Source organism: Procambarus clarkii, chromosome 54 (assembly GCF_040958095.1).
Source record: "Procambarus clarkii isolate CNS0578487 chromosome 54, FALCON_Pclarkii_2.0, whole genome shotgun sequence".
Taxonomy (NCBI): domain Eukaryota; kingdom Metazoa; phylum Arthropoda; class Malacostraca; order Decapoda; family Cambaridae; genus Procambarus; species Procambarus clarkii.
The window spans coordinates 34,088,276-34,099,949 of record NC_091203.1 but is presented as its reverse complement, the minus strand read 5'-3'; positions in this window follow the sequence as shown (position 1 = coordinate 34,099,949).

Sequence of the window (11,674 nt, the reverse complement as noted above, 5' to 3'; positions counted from 1 at the left end):
TTACTGTGTATATTTGGTACTTGGCCCTCCAGTATCTTCCAGGTGTATATTATTTGATATCTCTCTCGTCTTCTTTCTAGTTAGTACATTTGGAGGGCTTTGAGACGATCCCAATAATTTAGGTGCTCTATTGCGTCTATGCGTGCCGTATATGTTCTCTGTATTCCCTCTATTTCAGCAATCTCTCCTGCTCTGAAGGGGGAAGTGAGTACTGAGCAGTACTCAAGACGGGACAACACAAGTGACTTGAAGAGTACAACCATCGTGATGGGATCCCTGGATTTGAAAGTTCTCGTAATCCATCCTATCATTTTTCTGGCTGTCGCAATGTTCGCTTGGTTATGCTCCTTAAACGTTAGGTCGTCAGACATTATTATTCCCAAATCCTTTACATGCTGTTTTTCTACTATGGGTACATTTGATTGTGTTTTGTACTCTGTATTATGTTTAAGGTCCTCATTTTTAACGTACCTGAGTACCTGGAATTTATCACCGTTAAACATCATGTTATTTTCTGATGCCTAGTCGAAAACTTTATTAATATCAGCTTGAAGTTTTTCAATGTCTTCAGCCGAGGTAATTTTCATACTGATTTTTGTGTCATCTGCAAAGGATGATACGAAGCTGTGGCTTGTATTTTTGTCTATATCTGCTATGAGAATAAGGAAAAGCAGCGGTGCAAGGACTGTACCCTGAGGTACAGAGCTTTTAACTGCACTTGGACTAGATTTTATATGGTTGACCGTTACTCGCTGAGTCCTGTTTGACAGAAAACTGAGTATCCAGCGTCCTACTTTATTGGTTATTCCCATTGACTTCATTTTGTGTGCTATCACGCCATGGTCACATTTATCGAAAGCCTTTGCGAAGTCCGTGTATATCACATCAGCATTCTGTTTTTCTTCTAATGCCTCAGTGACTTTGTCGTTATGCTCAAGTAGCTGTGAGAGGCACGATCTTCCGGCTCGAAATCCATGTTGGCCTGGGTTGTGAAGGTCATTGGTCTCCATGAAATTGGTGACCTTGTCGGGAAACCGACACACACAAACACACACACACATATAACACAGTCTCCCTTAGTCTGTAATCCCTTCAGGATGGAAAATGGGAGACTCTGTGACGTCATCGACTCCGTGATGTCATGGATGTCATCGTATATTTACATTATGAAACATTGTTAATAGACTAGTTTAGTATCTAGAGTTAACATAAAAGTAATCAACAAGACTGAATATAATTATTTACATCAAATTGTAGCTTGATTCCCTTGTTAATTTAGAATTACTTTAGAAGTGGAACCAAAAGCCTGAGGGCGTTGGCCCCAGACAGAGACTTCTCTCACCACAACAACAACAAAGTAGCAGCCCTACGCTGTATAAGGCTTTAGAGCTGGTGAAAACAACTAGACACCCCAATTACGTGTCAACAACGAGCAACACAGCCTATCAACATCACAGCAACGACTGTATCCGTCTTACTAAGTATTGTATATCATTTTGTGCACATTTTGATTCAATGGGTAGAGGCGGTCACGATGTAGGAATAAAACATACCACAATGTACGTGTACCCCAGATTACACCCACCTATTTCATGCCATACCTGTAATTGATATGTTTAGGGAACTTTGATTAATTCCTTGCATTCCATACAGGTAAATTGTGAGAGGAGCAGCAAGAATCTATGCAGACAGTTGGTTCATACACATTATTTGTTTGCCAAGCTTTGACCTTCCCACCAGCCTCCATTACGTGGCACAAGGAGGCACAGAGCCACACCCAATTTGGAGGATACACCTACACGCCTTACCAGGCCCACACTACTGGCACAGCTAAGCCATTTTTTAACAGTATTAGTAGTCATAATTAGTAATTATTACTAGTAGATTAGACCACCACATATGGTATATTATAATAATATAAGGTAAACAATTGGTAGTTTAAGAAGGAGCCATAACAAAGTGGTTTAGGCTACCAATTGTCCCTCCCATTATTGTGTAAGAAGATTTCAGGCAGTTTACAAGTATATACAGTCCACTCAATTAATTCTTACTTACTAAGAAAAATAAATAAGACATAACTTTATCTTATTAAAGTCAATATAAAAAGGAGATTAGCTGCCTGGAGTTTCCCCACATTATTTTGGTCCTTCGAACCTAGATATTATACATACATATAGTGCAATATTACCTACACACATTATAGCAGGAAGACACTGCTATATTTTTACATTTTTTCTAGCCTAATTTTTCAATCTCATAGCAAACAGAACTTACAACAAGCACTATTATTGTTCTGGCAGTATCAAGGAACAATTGTGCTTCTTTCATTCATTACAAGAGGTTGATAAGAGGCTACTTTACTTATAAGTTACTTATAAATGTTTTTTGTAATTATTGCATTATTACTGCCATTACTGTAACAATTACTGCATGCCACATTATTTACAACTAATTCTTGCACAAGGGTAGGACATTTAGGCTGGTGTTGTACAGCAACCTACTCTAATTTATTGTGCTAACCTGGTGTAAGGGTAAGAATTTTACACTTGTCTAAAGTTGAACACATATTACAACCTAGCAAGTACATATTTTCATGCAGTATTTAAGACAACCCGAATTGCGTTGTCAAAATGATATCAATATAACTATAGGTATAATTTAACTATAATCATTACACCTTTGAGTGTTAACCTGTGTCTCTGTACCAACGAAGAGTGATAAAGAAGGGCTAACTTGTGGATACCAGCATTGATACAGGTCTACCACTCAAATTATAGTGTGTATGATTATACAGTGTATATTTAAATAAATGATAAGTAGCTCTAATTCGGAAACTAGTGGCTCTACTAATACAAGTGCCAGAAATAGTCCTGACACTAGTCCATACGACTAACAAGTACTTCCAAGATGTCTACTGTCACAAATGTCCACATAACCCTCACAGGATTGAGGGGACATTTAACACGGCAGATTAGCACATGTGAAGACATGAGTAAACAAACTCCAGTTAATTATGCAGCACTGGAAAACTATCTTAAGCTTACATGGAACAAATATGACCGTGTGTTGCAACAAATGAAAGAATATCAAGATTTACTTAAGCTTACCAGTATTGATGGAGATACAATGAAAGGTGTACTACAAGAACATTCCGATTATGAAGATGCAATATTTACAAAGTTGCAACACTTTGATGATATCATACATGCCCATAAAGCCAATATAAATATTGTAACCACAACTTCCCAGAACCAGACAGCACCAGAAGTCAAAGTGCCATCACTTAGTCTCCCAACTTTTTCTGGAACAGAAGACGAGAGTTGGGACGGTTTCTGGAGCAAATTTGTCGATTCTGTGGATTCTAATGCCAATGTGCCAAAAACGACAAAGTTTACATACTTACAGAGTGTCTTGAAGGATGAAGCGTATCAGGTAGTCTGTAATCTGAATCACACAGATGATGATTATGACAATGCAGTACAACTCCTGAAAGATAATTACGCTAAACCAGAAAGGACCATCAGAATTCTAACACAGAAACTGTTAGACATTAAACCTCCAAATAATACTGCAGTCTCACTCCAAGCCTTCAGATTGGAGCTTGAGTCCATGCTCAAGGCACTTAAAAATAAAGTGAACTTGGATGAGTCAGACTGGATAATACAAGTCCATATGACACGAAAATTACCCAGGGACATACTGGATAAGTTGTTTGTATTAGTAGGTAAGTCATCCTTGAGTGTAAAGGAGATTACAAAGGGTTTACAAACCATCATAGAACGAGAAAGAGTTAATCTAGAAGGAAAAGTGACACCTTCGTCTACTACTAATAGTAAACAACAGAGTACAAACAGTACTCCAAACAAAGCTAAAACAACTTCCACCTCCACAAAGTTGAATCAGGGCAGTGTAGGAACATATGCAGTTGTTCCCTCCAAACCTACAGTTAATGTGTCACCCAAAACGGTGACTCCTCAAGATACTGTTAACGTCTGGAGACCATGTGTGTTTTGTGAGCAATCACATTCCATGAACAATTGCAGACGCTACCCTGATCGTGCAACACGCATAAAACGACTCAAGGAGTTACATAGATGTACCAAATGTATAAGGGAACATCATCCCGACACTTGCACGACTACAATACGCACCTGTAATAAGTGCCATAAGGGTCAACACCATACAGCACTTTGTGGGGACACAAGTACAAAGTCTGCCAAACCACAGGAGGAGGAAGGAGCTACCACTTCAGTACAGCTTTGTACTGTGTTACCTGACATAAGTGTCTTCTCAACAAGGTCAAACCATAAATCATCTCTACCTACTGCACGATTGATCAGAAACTAGAAATTATTCTAGTTAATTTTTTACATTCCTAGTTCCCATTAAGTTTTTTTTTTTCTTTTTACTTAAAATTACCATTAAGTTTATTTTACTTTAGAATTTTTAATCTACTTTTTTCTTTGTTTTCTATTTTGTAATTTACCATTCTTACTTTGTTTTCCTGCAATTAGCCTTTTTATGCAGACAAGTATAGACCCAGAACTAAACCTCTTATCCACTATCTATGACAATCATCACTTCAATGATCAAAATTGCAGATATTTTACAGCACATGATGTAAACAATGTATTAACAGATAATCTCAATATCTCTGTAATCAACTTGAACGTTAGATTCCTAGGTAAACACTTCGATGATGTTAGTGCCTTGATTGAAACTATTGACAACAAATTCTCTTTTATTATACTTACTGAAACGTGGTTGAAAAAGGATAATACTCAACTCTTTAACATGCCTAACTACTCGGCAATTCACAACTGTCGTCAAATGCAGAGAGGTGGTGGTACTGCTCTTTACTACCACCAAGAACTAACATGCTTAAAAATAATTAGAACTAGAGACTGCTGTGGGGAGTATATCTTCGCCAGTTTCAGAGTCAAGGGTGCCGAGTCTGTCCTGTCTGTGGGTGCAGTCTATAGAATTCCTAACACTAATGTGTCTGAATTCAACTCAAACCTTAGAAATCTAATACTAGATAACAGATTGAACAAAAACCATCTAATTATCGCAGGGGACTTTAATATTGACCTCTGCGAGCCTGAACACCCTACTGCTGTTAGCTTCCTCAACTGTATGAATTCCTGCTTCCTCATACCCTTAATCACTAGACCTACTAGAATCACTGATAGTACTGCTACGACTCTAGATCACATCTGGACCAACATAACCTCTCCGCTTACTTCAGGTATAATCACCGATAGCACTACAGACCATTACCCCACATTTCTCTTAACTAACATTAGCAAACCACCTCTAGAGACAAGGGAGTTAAGCTTTAGGCTGCACAATGAAACTGCTATAAACAATTTTATAACTGCTGCTGATAATGTCAACTGGGAGTCCGAGTTAGGTAACATAGGGGACATCAACCTAGCAGTGAAATCTTTTCTACAAACAACTCTTAGCCTTTATAACACCCACTGTCCTATGCTTACAAAACAAGTCACAAGCAAAAGACTTAACAATCCTTGGCTTACAAAGGGAATACTTAAATCCATTAACAAAAAACACGACCTTGAGAAGAAGTATAGGCTAGGAACAGTCTCCAAAGAATTCTCAAAGAATTACTCGTTATTGCTATCTAAAATAATTAGACGAGCCAAAACTAAATACTATGAAGATAAATTTACCCAAATAAAGAGCAACATTAAAAAAACTTGGAGCACAATTTCACAAATATTGGGATCAAAGAAGATTTTAAATAACAAACCAACACTCCTTTCCAATAACGTTGGTCAGCTTTCAGCCTCTGATTCTGCTATTGAGTTCAATAGGTTCTTCTCTTCCATTGGGTCATCCCTTGCAAATGATATTCCATCTTCCTGTACTGATGTTAAGGACTATCTTACAGGTAACTATCCACAGTCTCTGTACCTAAAGCCTACTAGTTCCACTGATGTCAATGAAATAATCCTTTCCCTTAAAACGAAGTTTAGTGCCCTCGAGGAGATACCAACTTTAATTTACAAAAAAGCCTCCAGATCTCTAGCCCCTGCTATTGCATTGCTCTTCAACAAGTCACTTGAACTCCAAACCTTTCCTGACATTCTAAAAAAAGCAAGAGTAACCCCTGTCTACAAATGTGGTGATCTCACTGATGTTAACAACTACAGACCTATATCAATCCTGCCTAACTTGTCAAAAATATTCGAAAAGCTAATCTACAAGCAGCTTTACTCTTTTCTAGCCAAACACAATATACTTAGCTCTTGTCAATATGGCTTCAGACCCAAAAAAAGCACTAACGATGCACTTATTAGTATGATTAACTTAATTCACGCAGCTCTTGATAAAAAGGAGTTTCCTGTTGGGTTATTTGTGGACCTGCGTAAGGCTTTTGACACTGTCAACCATCAAAACCTTCTTCTTAAATTACATCATTATGGAGTCAGAGGACACTCCCTGCAATACCTCAAATCTTATCTTACTGACAGGCTCCAGTATGTTTCTGTGAATAATACAATTTCTCCCACCCTACCCATCAACATTGGTGTTCCTCAGGGCAGCATACTTGGCCCTCTCCTCTTTCTCATCTACATTAATGACCTTCCAAATGCCTCCCAACACCTCAAACCAATTCTATTTGCTGACGACACAACCTTCATTTACTCCAGTCCTGACCCTCTTGCTCTAAATGCCACAGTAAATACTGAGCTAAATAAAGTCCATCTTTGGCTAACTGCCAACAAACTCACCCTTAACATTGACAAAACCTTCTATATTCTGTTTGGCAATAAATCCTCTAGTCTTATAAATCTCAAAATAAACAATACCCAAATTTGTAACAAATTAGATGGCAAATTCCTTGGCGTTCTCATCGACCACAAGCTGAATTTCCAGGGTCACATTCTAAATATATCAAAAAAAGTTTCAAAAACTGTTGGCATTCTTTCTAAGATCAGATATTATGTACCCCGCCCTGCCTTGGTTACTCTCTATTACTCCCTCATCTATCCATACCTCAACTATGGTATTTGTGCTTGGGGTTCTACTACCCAAAATCATTTACGTCCTCTCATTACCCAACACAAAGCTGCTATTAGGACAATATCCCACTCTGGCCCCAGACATCACTCGGTACCCTTACTCAAATCTCTGAATATGTTAGATATTAAGTCACTGCACATTCTCTCTTGTGTATTATACATATATAAAACGCTGAACTGAAATGCCAATCCTGACCTCAAAAGCTTCATTGAAGGTTGTAACAGAACCCATGAGCACCACACCAGGAATAAATACAGTTTTGATATTCCTAGAGTACGACTTAATCAAACTAGAAATGCTCTACAAATCAAGGGACCCAGAATGTGGAATGACCTTCCCAACCATGTTAAAGACTGTACCTCTCTCAACCAGTTTAAGATAAAAACTAAACACTACCTAATAAATTCCCTGTAATCTACCTCACTCCTCTATTGTCAACCCATGTCTGTTATTTTATTTTATTATTATTATTTTTTTTTTAATCAACACTGTCAACCTATTGTATTTGTGCTGCTTTTTCAGTCATGTTCCCCCTTTTTTTTTATCTTTATTTGTATTTGTTTTCAACACTTTTTATTCTTTATGCTCAATTAGTATTAAGTTCTAGATATTAATGTTTTTCTTGCCCGAAACGCATTGCGTAATAGTGGCTTTAGGCATTGTATGTACTAGCTCTATCTATATATCAATCCATTAATGTAACATCACTTGTATGTATGTACCTTACCTGAATAAACATATTTATTTATTTATTTATCATTAGAAATGGAAAGAATAAGGCCACCTTACGTGAATTATTTGATCAAGGGTCCCAACTGACCTTTATATCAAAGGAGTTGTTAGATAAACTGAAACTTACACCTGTAGAGGAGACACGGATAAACATAGCAGGATTCCTGACTGACTCAGGAGCCCCAGCTTACAGGGTAGTACGACCCAAAGTACAATTAGGAGGTTATGTACAAAAAGTACCAGCACTGGTAGTAAATAGATTCCCAACAGACCTGTATATAGAAGGTCTAGGAACAACAGCCAAATTCCTGGAAGAAAAGGGAATTCCTTTGGCTGATAATATTGCATCAGACAACCTTTCCAATATTGGAATCCTTATGGGATCAGATGTCTACCATAAGTTTATCATAGGAAAGGAAGATTACTACGGTATGAATGTGTTACCATCTGCAGGTGGCTATTTACTAACAGGCCCAGTATTACGGCTAAAACAACCCGCACCTGTAGATCACCAACATGCCAACACAGTAATGGTTCATGACTAGGAGAACAGTCTCCACTGCAACTCAGAGACATATCCGAGGATGAGCTTGATCCCCCAGTATATAAGTTATGGGACCTGGCAACTCTCGGCATTGTCCCTGAACAACCTAGCCCAGATGATGACTGACTTATAAACAATACCTAGACTCAGTTATCTACAGAGATAATCAGTACTGGGCCAGGTTACCATGGAAGCTGAATCACCCTCAGCTACCTGTCAACTACTTTATGGCACAAAATCAAGTAAGATCACAGGTGTTACGCTTACAAAGACAACCTGAGAACTTGAAGTTGTACCATGAAATAATACAGAAGCAGCTCGATGACAAATTTATCGAAGTTGTAACAAATGATAACCCAAAGGAAGGACACTACCTGCCTCACCATCGTGTACAGAAGAATTCTGCTACTACCCCACTACGGATAGTATTTAATTGCAGTGCTAAGATGGGACAGAATAGTGTTTCGTTAAATGACTGCCTTCAAACTGGCCCTAGCCTAACACAAAGGCTTTATGACGTGCTGTTAAAGTTTCGTATAGGGACTTATGCATATACGGCCAACATTAGCAAGGCATTCCTTAGGGTAAGTCTTCAAGAAGAAGACCGGAACTACACAAAGTTCCTATGGATTAAGGATCCTAATGATCCAAACAGTGAAATAATCACTTTTCGGTTTGCGTCTGTTTTGTTCGGAGCCATGTCTTCCCCATTTCTGCTTCAAGCTACCTTGGATATGCACTTGCAGAAGTCCAATAGCCCGAACAAGACGGAAATTAGCGAAAACCTGTATGTGGATAATTTTCAAGGAACAACCAACAGTGAAAGTAAGCTGTTGGACATATACCATGAGGCCAATCGAGAATTAATGGGAGCCAATATGCCTCTCCAGTCTTGGGTCTCTAACAATGACAAATTAAAACAACTGATCGCAACTGAATTTCCTGACTACCAAGTACCCGAGATGACAAAGGTACTAGGTGTCCAATGGAACATGACAAACGATCAGTTGACAATCAAGTCAGTGGAGACAGATACCACTAACTTAACAATGAGGAAATTGCTATCACAAGTCAGCCAACCCTTTGACCCATTAGGCTTATTAAGTCCAATACTAATTAATGGGAAGATGATAATACAGGAATGTTGGCAACAAAAGATAGGCTGTGATGATCTTCTAACACCTGCCCTACAGGAAAAATGGCAAGGGTTAGTGAAAGATTTAAGTATCCTAGAGTCTGTCAAGTTCCCTAGGAACACAGTAGTAAATGAAAAGGAACCAATTAAGCTACATGTATTTTGTGATGCCTCAGGAAAGGCTTATGGTACAATAGCTTACCTGGTCTAAAATGGGCAAGCCAATTTGCTCACATCAAAGGCCAGAGTGGCACCTTTAAAGAAAAGATCACTGCCACAACTGGAATTAACAGCCCTACTGCTAGGTGTAAGATTGGCTCATTATCTGATCAAGGCCTTAAGCCACATCCACTTTAAAGAAACAGTAGTATGGTCAGATAATGAGGCAGTGCTACAGTGGGTTAAAAACAATAACAGTAAGAATCCTTACGTGAGTAACCGCGTTAAGGAAATACGAGAGTTGTCAGCAGGGTATAAACTAAGATATGTACCTACTAAAGAGAATCCAGCTGACTATCTCTCCCGAGGCCTGACTTTACGGCAATTAACAAAGGCAGAGATGTGGTTCAATGGACCTCAGTGGCTAATCAGCGACCAGTGGCCTAAACAAAAGCCACAAGTCATTGTGACCAATGTCATTGTTCCCACTGAGAACCCGGAACTACCTCGGACTTTGGTAATTGATCCTGCTCGGTACTCTGAACTTAACAAACTTGTAGGTGTCACCCAAGTAGTGTTTGATTTTCTAAAGAAAATAGGAATCAAGCATAAATTCCCTAGTGCCCTAAGGTACTGGGTTAAAAGAGCTCAGACCGACACATTCGGGACAGAAGTTGACAATGTTCCAAAGAAGCTACAACATGATCTGGGTCTCTGGTTAGACACTGACAATTATAACTTGATAAGATGCGGAGGACGCTTACAGCATTCTGACATAGATCTGGAAGCAAAAAATCCAATATTGCTCCCTCGTCACCACATAGTAAGCAAACGAATTGTGTTACATATACACAAATACTGCACTCTGCATGGTGGGGTATTAGATACTCTCACAGAATTAAGACAACAGTACTAGCTACCCCAAGGTAGACAGAGAGTAAAATCCATAATCAAATCCTGTGTTGTTTGCCGGAGATACGATGCCAGAGTGTGTCCATATCCTGGCCCTCCTCCACTTCTGAAGGAACAAGTTGTACATATTCATCCTTTTGAGACAACAGGAGTAGATTTCACAGGAGCACTAACACTGACAGGCACTAAAGACAAGAAACCAGTAAAGGCCTATATCTGTCTTTTAACTTGTGCCACAACAAGGGCAGTCCATCTAGAAGTGACTCCCGATATGAGTGCCGAAGCATCCTTACAGGCTTTCCGCAGGTTTGCTTCACGTAGATCTTGTCCTAAGTTAATGATTTCAGACAATGGGTCCAACTTGGTGGCAGGAGAAGCATGTCTGAGGAAAATCTGGACACACCCAAAGGTACGCACAGCCCTAACTCCACGGCAGTGCCATTGGAAATTCATACCTCCCAGAGCACCATGGCACGGAGGCTTCTATGAACGCATGGTTGGTACGGTGAAACGTTCTTTACGGAAAACCCTACACCGCCAAAAGATTGACCTACAGGAGCTTCAAACAGTAATCATAGAGATAGAAGCACGAGTTAATAACCGACCACTTACCTACCTCTCTGATGATGTTTTGCAGCGTGAACCATTAAGTCCAGTTCATCTGATGTATGGGAGACCTCTCAAAACACTTGTGTCCCTTACAGACGAGGAAACAGAGGATCCTTCATATGTCAAAGAGAGTGATTTGGTTCAATGTTTCAAACATCTTTCAAGGGTGATAAGTCGGTGGAATGACGTATGGACTCGTGAATACCTTACAGCTCTGAGGGAGTATCATTACGGGGCAAACAACCCCTATAACAGAATTAATTTGAACCCTGGTGACATAGTTCTGGTGGATAGTGATGGACCACGCTCAGAGTGGCCTATAGGTCAAATGGTCTCTGTTCATCCAGACAGCCAGGGCATCTTGAGAATAGTGAAAGTAAAATGCAAAGGCAACACTACTCTCAAAACTTTAGAGAAATTAGTACCTTTAGAACTGGCCAGGAAAGAAGACGTGCAACGACTTCCAGCACCCGATACGCCAGTACAGGACAAACGTCCCCAATGTACTGCTGCTCAACAATGTAAACTCAAAT